Source organism: Procambarus clarkii, chromosome 32 (assembly GCF_040958095.1).
Source record: "Procambarus clarkii isolate CNS0578487 chromosome 32, FALCON_Pclarkii_2.0, whole genome shotgun sequence".
Lineage (NCBI taxonomy): Eukaryota > Metazoa > Arthropoda > Malacostraca > Decapoda > Cambaridae > Procambarus > Procambarus clarkii.
Window position 1 is genome coordinate 29,132,268 of NC_091181.1, and position 17,439 is coordinate 29,149,706.

At 48.1% G+C, this 17,439-nt stretch overlaps 1 protein-coding gene across 11 annotated transcripts in view; it reads right to left on the reverse strand.

Annotated features, from left to right (window-relative positions):
- Positions 1-17,439, reverse strand: part of OtopLa (Otopetrin-like a) — a 417,531-nt gene that overhangs the window by 118,087 nt on the left and 282,005 nt on the right. The gene's annotated exons all lie outside the window — the stretch shown is intronic.

Consider the following 17,439-nt stretch of genomic DNA (forward strand, 5'->3'; position numbering starts at 1 on the left):
GTGTGTGTGTGTGTGTGTGTGTGTGTGTGTGTGTGTGTTTGTGTGTGTGTGTATTCACCTAGTTGTGTTTGCGGGGGTTGAGCTTTGCTCTTTCGGCCCGCCTCTCAACTGTCAATCAACTGTTTACTAACTACTTTTTTTCCCACCACACACCAGGAAGCAGCCCGTGACAGCTGACTAACTCTCAGGTACCTATTTACTGCTAGATAACAGGGGCATTCAGGGTGAAAGAAACTTTGTCCATTTGTTTCTGCCTGGTGCGGGAATCGAACCCGCGCCACAGAATTAGGAGTCCTGCGCGCTATCCACCAGGCTACCAGGCCCCCCCCCGCAACCCACCAGGCTACCAGGTGTATGTGTGTGTATGTGTGTGTATGTGTGTGTGTGTGTTTGTGTGTGTGTGTGTGTGTGTGTGTGTGTGTGTGTGTGTGTGTGTGTGTGTGTGTGTGTGTGTGTGTGTGTGTGTGTGTGTGTGTGTGAGTGTGATGGAGGAGAGAGAGGAAAGAGCCGAGGACAATCAAGCAGTTACACACACAGTTAATGAACGGATAAACAATCATTTACCCCACTCTTTCTTGTCTTGTTTACGAGGCAACTGGACCACACGGGCTGACTCCATGATGATGATTACCTTACAGGTGTGTGTAACACACCTGTCTTCTCCAGCATCACCATGAGTGCTCGCCCTTCTCCCTCAAGACGTCTCCAATCAACCAACCAACCAATCTCTTACTCTCTCTCTCTTACTCTCACTCTCTCTCTCTCTCTCTCTCTCTCTCTCTCTCTCTCTCTCTCTCTCTCTCTCACGCCACAGTCACCTCCCAACACGGGCCGTAAAACAGAACTAAGAGAGGAAAGTGGAGCATAAATATATTCATGTCACAAAATTAGAGACAAATTTGGCACTCAGAATGTACACTGGTGAAGGACACGATATCCTCAGGGGATATACACGATATCCTCAGGGGATATACGAGATATCCTCAGGGGATATACACGATATCCTCAGGGGATATACGAGATACCCTCAGGGGATATACACGATATCCTCAGGGGATATACACGATATCCTCAGGGGATATACACGATATCCTCAGGGGATATACGAGATATCCTCAGGGGATATACGAGATATCCTCAGGGGATATACGAGATATCCTCAGGAGATATATATATAGAATATTATATAGATATATATATATAGAATATATAGAATACAGCGGATATATATATATATTTAGGATATTCTCAGCGGATATATATATAAGAAATCCTCAGTGGTTATTCATAATATCCTCAGGGAAAATCCTGGAAATATGATATCTACGATAACCAATGCAGGATATACTCGGGAGAATTGGAGAGTATACTGAGGAGAACTGGAGAGTATGCTGAGAACTAGAGAGTATACTGAGAACTGGAGAGTATACTCAGGAGAACTGGAGAGTATACTCAGGAGAACTGGAGAGTATACTCAGGAGAACTGGAGAGTATACAGAGGAGAACTAGAGAGTATACTAAGGAGAACTGGAGAGTATACTGAGGACAATTGGAGAGTATACTCGGAAGACTTGGAAGATATTCAGAGTATACCTCTGCGTCCCCTCCCAATAGCAAGACACCAACGCTCACTACCATTGTCTCCAGGACATTCAGGGGACCCAGTGAAGGGAAGAGCATACAAGAGCATACTTAACCCGCTCCGGTGCTTGTTACAGCCCCGTTACCGGCTCTATTATCCCGGTCCTTGAGCGCTGGAAACCCGGAAGAATTGAGCGCCTGCGGGGGAAGAGTCCTGGAAGACTCAAGCGTCTGTGGGCAGCGTTGTGCAAGGCGTGCGTGTGTGTGTGTGTATAGTTCTGGAACACTGGAAGACATGAACAAATCCACAAGGGCTGTGACGAGGATTCGAACCTGCGTCCGGCAGCATCCCAGACACTGCCTTAATCGACTGAGCTACTGGAAGACATGCCCGTGTCTTCAGCGGAGACTGAAATGGTGCTAAAAGTATATTGCATTTCCTGGAAGGCGGTAAGGGAGAGCCAACCTCCCTTACAGACAGTCTGTCTGTCTGTCCAGGTTGCTGCCCACAACAGCCATCTAACACCCAGGTACCTACTAGGTGAACAGAGACATGAGATATAAAGAACCCGAGCTAATTGATTTCTTCCTCGGCCAAGATTCGAACCCTGTAAGTTTCGAGTGTAAATCGAAGTCCTTCACCGCTAGGCCACGGAGCCCTCTTTGTGTGCCTGGCCCTCACCACTGCCCACCTTGGCACCCCCTGGCACCCACCTCACCTTAATCCCTCACCTTCTACATAGATCATGTTATTTGCCCGGCCTCTCTGATTATTCGTGAGACACTAGGCTGTGGGGCTCCACCCGGCCGCGCCTGATCCCAGAGGAGGGGGTAGGGAGGAGGAGGAGGAGGAGGAGGAGGAGGAGGAGGAGGAGATGGAGGAGGAGGAAGAGGAGGAGGAGCAGAAGGAGCAGGACATCACATCTTCCCCTGCCCCTCCCTAGCGTTTATGAATAACACTAAAAGGACGCGAGAACTCTTTATTCCTGGTCACTGTCTGTGTCACATTCACCCAATTCACCTCCTGTGCCACCTTCACCTGCTGTGCCACCTTCACCTGCTGTGCCACCATCACCTGTTGTGCCACCATCACCTGCTGTGCTACCTTCACCTGCTGTGCCACCATCACCTGCTGTGCTACCATCACCTGCTGTGCCACCTTCACCTGCTGTGCCACCATCACCTGCTGTGCTACCTTCACCTGCTGTGCCACCATCACCTGCTGTGCTACCATCACCTGCTGTGCCACCATCACCTGCTGTGCCACCATCACCTTAATACAAAAGAACGATAACATACTAAAATGTTCCAAGTTTGAGACAAGAAGAACACTCCGCAACACCCCGAGATGAAACACACACACGCTGGGTTAGCGGGAGGGGGAGGGGGGGGAGACTTAAGAGTCTTCACACCATGTTGCACCGACCACTCCCTAGCCTCATGCAAGTAGTGCAACTGGCCACAAGACATTGCAAATTCTGGTTCAAATACAATGTACAATGTAATAAAGGTAATTATGAGGAGAGACCGCTAAGCCAAGATGATTCTATAGCGCGTGACACAGATATAAGGGCAGATTAGGAGCTGGGTCAGAGGTCAAGGTTAAGTGAGTTTGTTGAGGTCATGAGATACATCTCAGAAGGCAGGAGGAGCTTAGGCTGTTCCTCCCCTCGTCTACTTAAGCACCCTCAAGGGGGTGTTGTACCTGAGTTGTACAGGATTACCTACACAATATGCAAACCGGGAAGGTAACTACTGGATCTGTCAAAGAGACAGACAGTTGTGGGAAAACATCACCAAACTAATGAATAACATTCCTGAAGTACACAGGCTACAATTCACACAAAAACTACCAGAAATATATGCAGAGTATATAAAGACAGCAACGAACTCTGAACACAACCCAGGGACTGAGAAGTTAGAGAGTCAAAGTAGCAATGTAGAAGGGTATAGTGTCGAGGTACACAAAAATGAAGGCAATATTGTAGAGCACACTGGTGATATGAATAAGGAGAGAAAAAATGAGACGAATGAGAACACAAATGAGAAAGACGAAAGCAACAAGGAGAAAGATAAGGGCAATACCGAGAATGAATGCAGAAACGAGAAAGTTGGAACAAAAAACACAGAGGTAGCCAAGTCGTGCACGGGTACAAACAAGAATAATACAATCACAAATGAAAATATTTGCTGGTATTATGCAAAAGGACAGTGTAGATATGGGCCCAGAGGCACGGAATGCTCATTCATGCACCCACGGAAATGCCGAAACTGGTTAGGGAAAGGCAGATGTCGTTTTGATACAGAGTGTAGATATTTTCACCCTAAGCTATGCACACTCTCAGTCAATGAGAGGAAATGCTACGATCTTCACTGCCCCGATTTCCACGTCAGAGGTACACAGCGCCATATAAGAGAAGAAGTCCAACATAATAGCCCTGAAAATTTTTTAGAGGCAGGTACAAACAGAGGGAGAAACAGACAGGCAGAAACGTGGCAGGAGTACGGATGGAGAGGGGGAAATGCCCAAGACTGGACTACAGTTCGTCATCAAGCCCACACATACTACACCCCCCAACTACACAGAGACTACCACACTCCCCAGTATCACTTCCAAAACTGGACAAACCATTGCCACAACAACACACCCTGGGTCAGGGTAGAGAGGAGGGAGAACTACCAAAACCTTCCAGAAGTGACACACAATATGGACAATCATTCATATTTGCAAACATTCAAGGTTTAAAGCCAAAGTCAAGAAATAAAGTTAAGTTCATAAATGGCCTTCTATTAGAGTCAAACTCAATATTTGGGGCATTCACGGAAACTCATACAAAAGATTACATGGATGGTGAAATCTGGATTCCAAATTATAATCTATATAGATGTGATAGAAAAACTAGGTCAAATGGAGGAGTAGGTCTGTATATTAAAGAAGACCTGGTATGCACAGAACTATTAAATTCAACTAATGAGGTGGTAGAGGTACTTGGAATGAAGGTAGAGAAACTAAACCTAATTATTATTCTAATATATAAACCGCCAGATACAACGATTGAGGAATTCACAGAACAGATGCACAAAATAGAGAACATACTTGACAACCTAGCAAACCCAGCTCCAGATATTATCTTTCTTGGAGATTTCAATTTACCGAGTCTAAGATGGAGAACGGCAAACACAAATATCATAGCAGGGAATGACCCGGGAAATAACCAACCACAGGTTAGAGAACTTTTGAGATTCTGTGACAAATTCTCGCTCAATCAACAGATTACAGAACCAACTAGGAACGAAAACACACTAGACTTGTTATTCACAAACAATGATGAACTAATCAGGGATATCACAATCTCAGATACTTCATACTCAGACCATAAGCTCATTGAAGTGCGAACTAGCATAAATAACGGTAGTAGGTCTAAGAGACCCAACAAGCGAGAAGGAATATTCAATCAATTCAATTTCAACAATAAGAGGATTGACTGGGAAAAAATATATGTAGACCTTGCAACCATTCAATGGGAGACGGTCTTAAGCGACAAAACTCCCACACAGGGAATAGCTCAACTGACAGCTGAAGCTTACAAGGTCTGCTTGAAGCACGTACCTGTGAGGAGGGGCAGAAAGAGGACCACTCTAGAAAGAGAACGGAGACGACTGTACAGGAGAAGGAAAAAAATAACGGAAATGCTTCGGCAGACACAACTATCACAAGCAAGGAAAACAAGCCTAAGCAGGGAGATTGAGGAAATAGAACAAACGTTGAAGCGATCATATGAGTCTGAGGAAATGGAATTGGAACAGAAAGCTATACAAGAGATAAGGAAAAATCCGAAATATTTTTTCACATACGCAAAATCAAAATCCAAAACCTCGACCAGTATTGGACCGTTAATTACAAATGAAGGTACGTACACAGAGGACAACAAAGAGATTAGTGAAATTCTAAGAAGCCAGTATGAGGCTATGTTTAGCACACCAATAAACAACATGAAAGTTGATGACCCAGACAGCTTCTTTATGAATGACATTCAAGCTGCAGATAATATAACGGATATTACCACAAACTCGGAAGACTTTGAAAGAGAAATTGATAATATGCCTATGCACTCAGCTCCTGGGCCTGACTCATGGAATTCAATATTCATAAAGAAATGTAAAGTACCAGTAGCGAGAGCACTCAGCGTAATATGGAGAAAGAGCCTGGATACAGGGGAGATACCAGCAGCACTTAAATCTGCAGATATAGCTCCGTTGCACAAGGGGGGGAGTAAAGCCTTGGCAAAAAATTATAGGCCAGTTGCACTAACATCACACATAATAAAAGTGTTTGAAAGAGTGATTAGGAATCAAATTTCTAGTTTTATGGAAAACAATGAATTGCACAATCCAGGACAACATGGATTTAGAGCGGGAAGATCCTGTCTGTCACAGTTACTCAACCACTATGACAAAATCACAGAAGCCCTAGAAGAAAAGCAAAATGCAGATGTTGTATACACAGACTTTGCAAAGGCGTTCGACAAATGTGACCATGGGGTGATAGCTCACAAAATGAGGTCAATGGGAATAACTGGAAAAGTAGGACGCTGGATACTCAATTTCCTGTCGAACAGAACACAAAGAGTAACAGTCAATCAGATAAAATCGAGTCCAAGCGATGTTAAAAGCTCTGTACCTCAAGGTACAGTCCTTGCACCGCTACTGTTCCTTATTCTCATATCTGATATAGACAAAAATACACGCCACAGCTTCGTGTCGTCCTTTGCAGATGACACAAAAATCAGCATGAAAATTACCTCTGCTGAAGACATTGAAAAACTACAAGCAGATGTCAACAAAGTTTTTGATTGGGCAGCAGAAAATAACATGATGTTTAACAGTGATAAATTTCAGGTACTCAGGTACGGCAAAAATGAGGATCTGAAACATAATACAGGGTACAAAACACAATCGAATCTTCCCATAGTAGGAAAACAGCATGTCAAGGATTTGGGAATAATGATGTCCGACGATCTAACGTTTAGGGAGCATAACCAAGCAAATATCGCGTCAGCCAGAAAAATGATCGGATGGATTACGAGAACTTTCAAATCCAGGGATCCCATCACAATGGTTGTACTCTTCAAGTCACTTGTGCTGTCCCGTCTCGAGTACTGCTCAGTACTCACTTCCCCCTTCAGAGCAGGAGAGATTGCTGAAATAGAGGGAATACAGAGAACATATACGGCACGCATAGACGAGATAAAACACCTAAATTATTGGGATCGTCTCAAAGCTCTCCAAATGTACTCTCTAGAAAGGAGACGAGAGAGATACCAAATAATATACACCTGGAAAATACTGGAGGGTCAGGTCCCAAATCTACACAGTAAAATAACAACGTACTGGAGTGAACGATATGGAAGAAAATGCAAGATTGAACCTGTGAAGAGCAGAGGTGTCATAGGCACAATCAGAGAGCACTGTATAAACATCAGGGGTCCGCGGTTGTTCAACGTCCTCCCAGCGAGCATAAGAAATATTGCCGGAACAACCGTGGACATCTTCAAGAGAAAACTGGACGGTTTTCTAAGAGAAGCTCCGGATCAGCCGGGCTGTGGTGGGTACGTGGCCCTGCGGGCCGCTCCAAGCAACAGCCTGGTGGACCAAACTCTCACAAGTCGAGCCTGGCCTCGGGCCGGGCTTGGGGAGTAGAAGAACTCCCAGAACCCCATCAACCAGGTATCAACCAGGTATCAACCAGGGGCTCACAAATTCATACAGTACACACAAATATGAATCATTTGTTTACATATCACATTCCAATAGTAATGACATGGTATATGGTGAGGTCTCTTACTGATTACGCTGCAGGGGCATATGTAAGGAGGAAGACAATGACAAAATGACAAACCCTGTCATTTCTGGTTTTGCTGGGAGAGGACGGAGTGAAGGAACGGTAACCAACCATTTGGGGGCATCGGGGGATCGAACACCGACCCTATAAGAATCAAGGTTGTCGCTGTACCGACCAGTCTAAGTCATATTTTAAATTATTACTATCTACATGTTAGAATGTCTGTCTGTCTGTTCGAAATTATAGGACAGATGCTTGGGGCTAGCCTCAGGCAATATTGCAGTGTGGTTGCTGTTGGACACGTGCCCAACATGGTCACGTTTGGGTCGACACCAATCAATTGGCACTGTGCCACAGGGAACCCTATGAACCTCCTTGTGATTCTGGCATCGGCTTTAAAACGCTATAAAAAAAAATACCATCATGTCCGAAAAAAATAAAAAAAATTATACCTATCATACTCTGGGTGTCAAAGGCACATGTGTTGATGACAACACCCAGAGGTTACACCCTCGGCTGGGGATGTTGGGGGGGGGGGGGGGGGGGGGTGACACCCTCAGCCCCACCCTTAAGCCAAGAACTGCACACGCTACGTCAAGCGTTCTTACACGACGGCGCCTCGTGAAACCAGTAAGCCCTAGCCAATGTCAGCATCCGAACGTCTTCCGTTATTTCTTCCCGTAGTAGCGATCAGCTGTCTGGAGTAAACAAAGGCCAGCTGTATCCTCGTATGGCGGGCGTTTGTCATCACAAACTGTTTGTTTTCTTCTTCAAAGCTGCGAATTCCCCATCTATGAGTAGCGAACACCACTTGCTTAATGATAGATAGTTTCCACCAACATTATCGATCATTTCCATCGTACAAGGGGAAACAAAACCCTCGAATTCCAATAACAACGAAGCAATTTCTTACGTTTCCCCTCAGTATTGTGTGGGGTTGGTGAGCTCAACTGAAAGAGATGGCCGTATTTTCCGGGCGAAGGAGCTCGCGCTGACAGTGAGTGGGCAGGGAGGGAGAGAGCGATGGTGATGAGGGGCAAGAGCAGAGGGTAACACTGGCCAAGCCGTCGTGGACCGCGGAAGTGAAGGTGAATAAACTGGATCCTCCACTCCCCAGGGCCAGTCATAGCCCCCAGCCAAAACTGGACCTTCCGCTCCCAGGGCCAGTCATAGCCCCCAGCCAAAACTGGACCTTCCGCTCCCCAGGGCCAGTCATAGCCCCCAGCCAAAACTGGACCTTCCGCTCCCAGGGCCAGTCATAGCCCCCAGCCAAAACTGGACCTTCCGCTCCCAGGGCCAGTCATAGCCCCCAGCCAAAACTGGACCTTCCGCTCCCAGGGCCAGTCATAGCCCCCAGCCAAAACTGAACCTTCTGCTCCCAGGGCCAGTCATAGCCCCCAGCCAAAACTGAACCTTCTGCTCCCAGGGCCAGTCATAGCCCCCAGCCAAAACTGGACCTTCCGCTCCCAGGGCCAGTCATAGCCCCCAGCCAAAACTGAACCTTCTGCTCCCAGGGCCAGTCATAGCCCCCAGCCAAAACTGAACCTTCTGCTCCCAGGGCCAGTCATAGCCCCCAGCCAAAACTGGACCTTCCGCTCCCAGGGCCAGTCATAGCCCCCAGCCAAAACTGGACCTTCTGCTCCCAGGGCCAGTCATAGCCCCCAGCCAAAACTGGACCTTCCGCTCCCAGGGCCAGTCATAGCCCCCAGCCAAAACTGGACCTTCTGCTCCCAGGGCCAGTCATAGCCCCCAGCCAAAACTGGACCTTCCGCTCCCAGGGCCAGTCATAGCCCCCAGCCAAAACTGGACCTTCCGCTCCCAGGGCCAGTCATAGCCCCCAGCCAAAACTGGACCTTCCGCTCCCAGGGCCAGTCATAGCCCCCAGCCAAAACTGGACCTTCCGCTCCCAGGGCCAGTCATAGCCCCCAGCCAAAACTGGACCTTCCGCTCCCAGGGCCAGTCATAGCCCCCAGCCACGGTTGCACTCTCAGCTCGCTTCCTTCTGTATGCTCCCATTCCCGATAATTTCCCCACTTACTCAGCACTCCCATCACCCGCCACACCAGCACACTACTCACACCACAATGCTATCTAAATTAGTCTTCAGCTGCCCATTCTCTTGACACAGACGTATCGGAAACAATGCTACGAGGTCGCAGGGTAAAATTGGCGCCTGCGCCGACGACCGCCCCCTTGGGTGATGGGGCCACGGGGGAGAAGACTTCTGGCATTCACATACACACAGTGGGAGTTATGGCACCACTTAGGACGAGAAGGATCTTGGTTATGGCACCATCGCTCTCTTATATATGACTTCACCATTTTATTGATTTTCTTTACCCCTCGTTTTCTTCTACCTTTCCTTATCTCATTCTTTCCTCCTTTCCTTCTCACCCTTCACCTCTGGCTACCCCAACCCTCCCCCTCTCACCCTTCCTAGTACCCCAACCCTCCCCTCTCACCCTTCAGTGGGTACCCCCACCAGCACATCTAGACTAGCACACACACACACACACACACACACACACACACACACACACACACACACACACACACACACACACACACACACTTTATCCCGGCTTGCCCCCACGAACTCTGCCTCGCCACACAGGTCAGTGTAAACGAAGTCTGGACAAAGGCTCCGTGGTCCTGATCAGCAGGAGTGCCTCAGATGGTCCACGTCTCGCCACTCACACACACACTCAGGGCTCCCACTCAGGGCTCCTGCTCAGAGCTCCCACTCAGGGCTGCCACTCAGAGCTCCCACTCAGAGCTCCCACTCAGGGCTCGCATGCGTCAACATTAACAGCTGTGCCACTCACCTGATCGACACCGGGTGACGCTGGGTGCTGACCTGATGGGGGAACTGATAAACACTCACCTGCGCTCCACCTCAACACACCAATACTCACCTGGAAAACAAAAGTAATACATATTAGATTCAGTTAGAAAGTGATTACAACACAAACAAAAGATATTGATTGTATGATTCACATGTTGAATGTAAAATCAATAGATTTATTTCTGTATTATTATACATGTATAGATAAATAGATATAAATCCACAAGGGCAGTGACAAGGATTCCAACCTGCGTCCGGGAGCATCCCAGACACTGCCTTAATCGACTGAGCTACGACAGGATTAAAAGAATTGAAACCGAAGTTTTACTGAACTTAATGGATCCCGTAGCCTCTCCGAGGCACAAACCAGGGTTTTACACAATTCCCCCCTGCACCCGAGCTGTGTCAATAGGCCGTTCTCCCTCTTCGCCCTTACATCATTACACACACAGATCACACTATCGTGATGCATCAAATGAACAAATCCACAAGGGACCCTTGTGGATTTGTTCACTTGATTCATCACGTTAGTGTGATCTCTGTGTGTAAATAGATATATTTATCACTATACAAGTATAATGGGTATGTGATGCAGGTGCTCTCCTAGACAATCGTATTGTTCATGTGCTTGGTTGTCTAGGCCCCATTGTAGATATAATCACCAAGGAGGCCCTCTGACTCTACATATATAATGAGGTACACCAAGGAAGCGCTCGAAGACATGCACAGTATTAAGAATTGCAAGACGGAGCCACAATGTTAATTCAGTAAGCCAGAAGTGTATGGAGAACTTGGAACAAAACTTGTAATTACTTTTAACGTGACGGGCTGTTCGTTAGTTCGTTAGACTGCGGGATGGGGATTGATAAAGCTTCCTTGTTGAAGAAGTAGTCAGAGGCTACTTAGTTTCGCGGTGGAAAGACTTGTCAGCCTTTTGAGGGTTATTAAGGCCAATCAACCTCTGGAGGGTTGTTAAGGCCCATCAACCTCTGGAGGGATATTAAGGCCCATCAACCTCTGGAGGGTTGTTAAGGCCCATCAACCTCTGGAGGGTTATTAAGGCCCATCAACCTCTGGAGGGTTATTAAGGCCCATCAACCTCTGGAGGGTTATTAAGGCCCATCAACCTCTGGAGGGTTATTTAGGCCCATCAACCTCTGGAGGGTTATTAAGGCCCATCAACCTCTGGAGGGTTATTAAGGCCCATCAACCTCTGGAGGGTTATTAAGGCCCATCAACCTCTGGAGGGTTATTAAGGCCCATCAACCTCTGGAGGGTTATTAAGGCCCATCAACCTCTGGAGGGTTATTAAGGCCCATCAACCTCTGGAGGGTTATTAAGGCCCATCAACCTCTGGAGGGATATTAAGGCCCATCAACCTCTGGAGGGTTGTTAAGGCCCAAACGAAAGCTTACTGACCCACCATCAGTATACTTTAGTCCTACCATGCGTTGGTTCCGAGGATCAACGTCCCAGCGGCCCGATTTCTGTCCAGGACTAAATTACACTCTCTTAGCGTTTATACCACCAGAAGTTTATTGAGTCTAAAAAACCTACCTCCCTCCACGACTCCATCCTGCTATCCCAACCTCCCTCCATCCCAATCTCCCTCCCACAGCCTCCAGTCTTAAACCAGGTCCGGGGTAAACCCGGTTTTTTTTCTTCAGGCGTCAATTCTTGTGTCTCCAGAATGCTTCTTGGAGGACGAGATGGGGCAAGGAGGAGGTGCAGGGGGCAAGAGGAGTAGGATAAGGAGGATCAGGAAGAGGGACAAGAGCAGGAGAATGGAGAGTAGCAAGAGGAGGAGGATAAGGAGGATCAGGAAGAGGGACAAGAGCAGGAGAATGGAGAGTAGCAAGAGGAGGAGGATAAGGAGGATCAGGAAGAGGGACAAGAGCAGGAGAATGGAGAGTAGCAAGAGGAGGAGGAAGAGGAGGAAGAGGAGAGTCATCGTTTCCTGGTCAGCCACAACAGTCTGTGTGATCATCATCCTGCTGTTGTTGATATCTGTAGGCGACTACTGTCATGTTTACCTTCGTTTGTTCTTCATTCAATATCCCCTTTTTCTCTCTTTTTCATCATTTCTCCCATATGCTCTAGTTTTATCTCTCATCTCACTCATCTCTCCCATACCATATATCCTTTCCTTCCCTCAGCATCTCTTCCCCCTCTCTTGCCTCTTTCATCTCCCCTCGTGTATGACGTATCTTGATTACACTCATCACCCTTTCATCTGTCCGCAGCATCAGTACAATCTCCTGTGTCTCCAGCATCACTACTCTCTCCTGTGTCCCAGCATCACTACTCTCTCCTGTGTCTCCAGCATCACTACTCTCTCCTGTGTCCCCAGCATCACTACTCTCTCCTGTGTCTCCAGCATCACTACTCTCTCTCCTGTGTCTCCAGCATCACTACTCTCTCCTGTGTCCACAGCATCACTACTCTCTCCTGTGTCTCCAGCATCACTACTCTCTCCTGTGTCTCCAGCATCACTACTCTCTCCTGTGTCTCCAGCATCACTACTCTCTCCTGTGTCTCCAGCATCACTACTCTCTCCTGTGTCTCCAGCATCACTACTCTCCTGTGTCTCCAGCATCACTACTCTCTCCTGTGTCTCCAGCATCACTACTCTCTCCTGTGTCCCCAGCATCACTACTCTCTCCTGTGTCCCCAGCATCACTACTCTCTCCTGTGTCCCCAGCATCACTACTCTCTCTCCTGTGTCTCCAGCATCACTACTCTCTCCTGTGTCTCCAGCATCACTACTCTCTCCTGTGTCCCCAGCATCACTACTCTCTCCTGTGTCCCCAGCATCACTACTCTCTCTCCTGTGTCTCCAGCATCACTACTCTCTCCTGTGTCTCCAGCATCACTACTCTCTCCTGTGTCTCCAGCATCACTACTCTCTCCTGTGTCCCCAGCATCACTACTCTCTCCTGTGTCCCCAGCATCACTACTCTCTCCTGTGTCCCCAGCATCACTACTCTCTCCTGTGTCCCCAGCATCACTACTCTCTCCTGTGTCTCCAGCATCACTACTCTCTCTCCTGTGTCTCCAGCATCACTACTCTCTCCTGTGTCTCCAACATCACTACTCTCTCCTGTGTCTCCAGCATCACTACTCTCTCCTGTGTCTCCAGCATCACTACTCTCTCCTGAGTCCCCAGCATCACTACTCTCTCCTGTGTCCCCAGCATCACTACTCTCTCCTGTGTCTCCAGCATCACTACTCTCTCCTGTGTCTCCAGCATCACTACTCTCTCCTGTGTCTCCAGCACCACTACTCTCTCCTGTGTCTCCAGCATCACTACTCTCTCCTGTGTCTCCAGCATCACTACTCTCTCCTGTGTCTCCAGCATCACTACTCTCTCCTGTGTCTCCAGCATCACTACTCTCTCCTGTGTCTCCAGCATCACTACTCTCTCCTGTGTCTCCAGCATCACTACTCTCTCCTGTGTCCCCAGCATCACTACTCTCTCTCCTGTGTCTCCAGCATCACTACTCTCTCCTGTGTCTCCAGCATCACTACTCTCTCCTGTGTCTCCAGCATCACTACTCTCTCCTGAGTCCCCAGCATCACTACTCTCTCCTGTGTCCCCAGCATCACTACTCTCTCCTGTGTCTCCAGCATCACTACTCTCTCCTGTGTCTCCAGCATCACTACTCTCTCCTGTGTCTCCAGCACCACTACTCTCTCCTGTGTCTCCAGCATCACTACTCTCTCCTGTGTCTCCAGCATCACTACTCTCTCCTGTGTCTCCAGCATCACTACTCTCTCCTGTGTCTCCAGCATCACTACTCTCTCCTGTGTCTCCAGCATCACTACTCTCTCCTGTGTCTCCAGCATCACTACTCTCTCCTGTGTCCCCAGCATCACTACTCTCTCCTGTGTCTCCAGCATCACTACTCTCTCCTGTGTCCCCAGCATCACTACTCTCTCCTGTGTCTCCAGCTGCCTCACCAGCCCACCACACCAAGAACTGCCTCATGCCCTTGCAAACTCACAATTCCAAAGGCAATTGCCGACTGGGGGCCACTTAACAAGTTCATTCTCTTGAGTCGTTCCTTCAACTCGGACAAACTCTCTCAGTCCCGGAATGCCCCCCCCTCCCCCCCCCCTCTCTCTCTCTCTCTCTCTCTCTCTCTCTCTCTCTCTCTCTCTCTCTCTCTCTCTCTCTCTCTCTCTCTCTCTCTCTCTCGTTATTATTCACAATTAAATACAATTTTAAATTATCGCAATAGTCTAGAAAAACGTGATTCAACATATTATCTTCCTTTGAGACAAATTTATCCCGTTTAAGATTGAGAATACTACTAGACAAAAACATTATAACAGGATATCAACCTGGAAATAACTGACCACAGGTCAGAAAGCTCCTTAAGACTTTGAGAAACATTTTTGCCCACCAGCACAAAACTGAACCAATTTTGAACGGAAAAAACTTTTAATTTGATCTTCAACCATAGCAAAGAAATAATTAGGGTCATTACCACCCTAGATCATGCCCATAGTATGCGCTCAAAGAAGTCCGAAGAAGTATCAAAGTCAAAGTCAAAGTCAAAGTCAAGTCTTCTTCAGTCAAAGAAGTCTTAACTCACATTATACACTTATTACATAAGAAAATAACGGGAAGGGCTGTTCAGTACATGCAGTTTTAACAATAAGATAAGATAATTATCAGGAGAAAGCACCAAGTTATTACGACTATATAGCACTGGGAAGGGGGTCAGGATAAGGATTTGGGATGGGACGGGGGAAAGGAATGGTGTCCAACCACTTGGACGGTCGGGAATTGAACGCCGACCTGCATGAAGCGAGAGCCTACAATCGGGTTTCCAAGAGAAAACCCGACTTAAGTACGTATACCATAACTTCCAGGCAAGGAATACACCTGAAATGAATAGGAAGGAATAGAAATGATTGCCGAGCCGTACGAAGTCTGTTCGAAACATGATTCCTTTGTCAAAGAACAAAATGAGGACCTGCTAAGAAAGAGAACGCAGACGACACTGCAGGAGAAGAATAACTATCATATCTTGAGGTTATCTTGAGATGATTTCGGGGCTTTTTTAGTGTCCCCGCGGCCCGGTCCTCGACCAGGCCTCCACCCCCAGGAAGCAGCCCGTGACAGCTGACTAACTCCCAGGTACCTATTTTACTGCTAGGTAACAGGGGCATAGGGTGAAAGAAACTGCCCATTGTTTCTCGCCGGCGCCTGGGATCGAACCCAGGACCACAGGATCCCAAGTCCAGCGTGCTGTCCGCTCGGCCGACCGGCTCTCTCAAAGAGTAGCCGTTCGGCCGACTGGCTCGGCCGATCACCTCGGCAAAGAAAACACAATGTAAACGGAGATTAAAGAACGTTCACAGTATAAGCTCAAATAAACACAATGTAAACGGAGATTAAAGAACGTTCACAGTATAAGCTCAAATAAACACAATGTAAACGGAGATTAAAGAACGTTCACAGTATAAGCTCAAATAAACACAATGTAAACGGAGATTAAAGAACGTTCACAGTATAAGCTCAAAGAAAACACTAATCTTGAGAATGTGACAATAAATGTTTTTTTCAAATATGTAAAATAAAAAAAACAAAAAACTCAAATGACCTGCACTTAAATGAGAAGCTTTATACACAACGGACGACAAAGAAATTAGCGAAATAAGCGAATTAGCGACAACACAAGTTACTGGCGCTAAAGATGGGACATGAACCGCGAAACAGACCCCATTGAAGAGTAGCTTCCACAAGCACAATTAGTGAACACTGTATGAACATCAGCCGTCCACGGCTCTTCAAACTCTTTCTACCAAATTCAAGAAATATTGCCGGAACGTGAGTGGAGGTTTTCAAGAGGAAATTGGACAAGCTGTAATGGCTATGTGGGCCTGCGGGCCGCCTGGAGCAACAGTCGTTGTGGATTTAGATTCAGCTACTGGGAACAAAAAGTTCCACGTCGCTCGGGCTCTGGTGAGCCCGTAGTGGACTTGTTAAGCAACAGCCATTCAGGCCAAATTATCACAAGGCATGCTTGGTCCCAAGCTCGACTTCGTCAGTAGTAAAACTATCGACATCGACTATGGGTAGTTTCAAGTCATCCACTTCCTGCCACCAGGCGTGCCACCAGGCGTGCCACCAGGGGGTGCCACCAGGCGTGCCACCAGGGGGTGCCACCAGGGGGTGCCACCAGGCGTGCCATCAGGGGGTGCCACCTGGGGGTGCCACCAGGGGGTGCCACCAGGCGTGCCACCAGGGGGTGCCACCAGGGGGTGCCACCAGGCGTGCCACCAGGCGTGCCACCCCTCCTGTGTATTTCCTACAGTAGTAAGCGACTCGGGTACATTTACGTCTCTTAACTCAGACAGGAACTATTTTATTACACCCTAACACCGTCCCCGTCCCTTGATGTACCTCCATGGGGATAGATTATTAAGCTGCTGCTGCTCATGCTGCTGCTGCTCATGCTGCTGCTGCTGCTGCTCATGCTGCTGCTGCTGCGGCTGCGGCTGCTCATGCTGCTGCTGCTGCTGCTGCTCATGCTGCTGCTGCTGCTGCTCATGCTGCTCATGCTTCCTAGGACGTGTGAGCTGTTTCTCGTATATGCTGCTAGCTTGCCATTATGTAATTGTACCTGGTGGTGCTCCTCGCGTTACTCTTCTCTGTGATCTGGCACTTGGAAATGTTCCTTGCTCCTCTGTTCCTGGTGCTACTTCTGATGACGCTGCTACTGCTCCTGGTGCTCCTTCTCGTGCTGTTGCTCCCCCTCCCCCCCACTACCCCACCAGAGTGGGTAAGGGGGCGTGGCCGAGTCTGACGGAGGCGTCGCCCTGGGATACGTGGAGCATCGACTGTGCAGCCTCCCTGCTCTCCCTCTCCCTCTCCCTCTCTCTCTCTCTCTCTCTCTCTCTCTCTCTCTCTCTCTCTCTCTCTCTTTCTCCCTTTGTCCATCAATATTTACTGCTTCCTCTATGTCACAGCCGCCCCCCTCCACCCCCCCTCCCATTCCATCCTTCCATCCTCTCTCTCTCTCTCTCTCTCTCTCTCTCTCTCTCTCTCTCTCTCTCTCTCTCTCTCTCTCTCTCTCTCTCTTACTGTACGCCTTTGGTCTAAGGTCGCTAATTATCTCTTCCTCTTCTCTATTCCGCCTCCTTGGCCGTCTTCGCGGGT